Here is a 1,219-nt window from a genome sequence, read left to right on the forward strand (position 1 = left end):
TCTATGGGGCACAGGAGGATCTCTGGGGCAGATCTATGGGTCAGGATCTATGGGGCAGGATGGATCTATGGGGCAGAGATCTATGGGGCAGGATGGATCTATGGGTCAGGAGGATCTATGGGGCAGGATCGATGGGGCAGAGATCGATGGGGCAGAGATCTATGGGGCCAATCTATGGGTCACATGGATCTATGGGGCAGAGATCTATGGGTCAGATCTATGGGGCACAGGAGGATCTATGGGTCAGGATCTGTGGGCCAGGATCTATGGGGCAGGATCGATGGGGCAGAGATCTATGGGTCAGGATCTATGGGGCACAGGAGGATCTATGGGGCAGATCTATGGGTCAGATCTATGGGGCGGATCCATGGGGCACAGGAGAATCTATGGGTCAGGATCTATGGGGCAGAGATCTATAGGGCAGGGATCTATGGGGCAGGGATCTATGGGTCACACGGATCTATGGGTCAGATCTATGGGGCACAGGGGGATCTATGGGTCAGATCTATGGGGCAGATCTATGGGGCACAGGGGGATCTATGGGTCAGATCTATGGGTCAGATCTATGGGTCAGATCTATGGGTCAGGATCCATGGGTCAGGATCTATGGGGCGGATCTATGGGTCAGGATCTATGGGGCAGATCTATGGGGCGGATCCATGGGGCAGGATCTATGGGTCAGGATCTATGGGTCAGGATCCATGGGGCAGCCGCACCTGTCAGTTCCCTTCTTGCCGCGCGCCTGCAGGATCTCGTTGAGTTTCTTCACCACGAGCCCCACGGTGATCTCGGTGCCCTTGGCGAACATCTTGGGCTTCTCCTGCCCCACAGCGGCCTCCAGTTATGGGGCTGGGCCCCCACCGCGACCCCCAAGCGCCACTTATGGGGCAGAGAGGCCAAAAAGCCCCCGAAAAACGGAACTTATGGGGCTCAGCCCCACACATTGACCCCAAACCTGCACTTGTGGGGCTCAGCCCCACACATTGACCCCAAACCTGCACTTATGGGGCTGAACCCCACACATTGACCCCAAACCTGCACTTGTGGGGCTCAGCCCCACACATTGACCCCAAACCTGCACTTATGGGGCTCAGCCCCACACATTGACCCCAAACCTGCACTTGTGGGGCTCAGCCCCATAGATTGACCCCAAACCTTCACTTATGGGGCTCAGCCCCACACATTGACCCCAAACCTGCACTTGTGGGGCTCAGCCCCA

Source organism: Corvus brachyrhynchos, unplaced genomic scaffold, assembly GCF_000691975.1.
Source record: "Corvus brachyrhynchos isolate BGI_N302 unplaced genomic scaffold, ASM69197v1 scaffold1710, whole genome shotgun sequence".
Lineage (NCBI taxonomy): Eukaryota > Metazoa > Chordata > Aves > Passeriformes > Corvidae > Corvus > Corvus brachyrhynchos.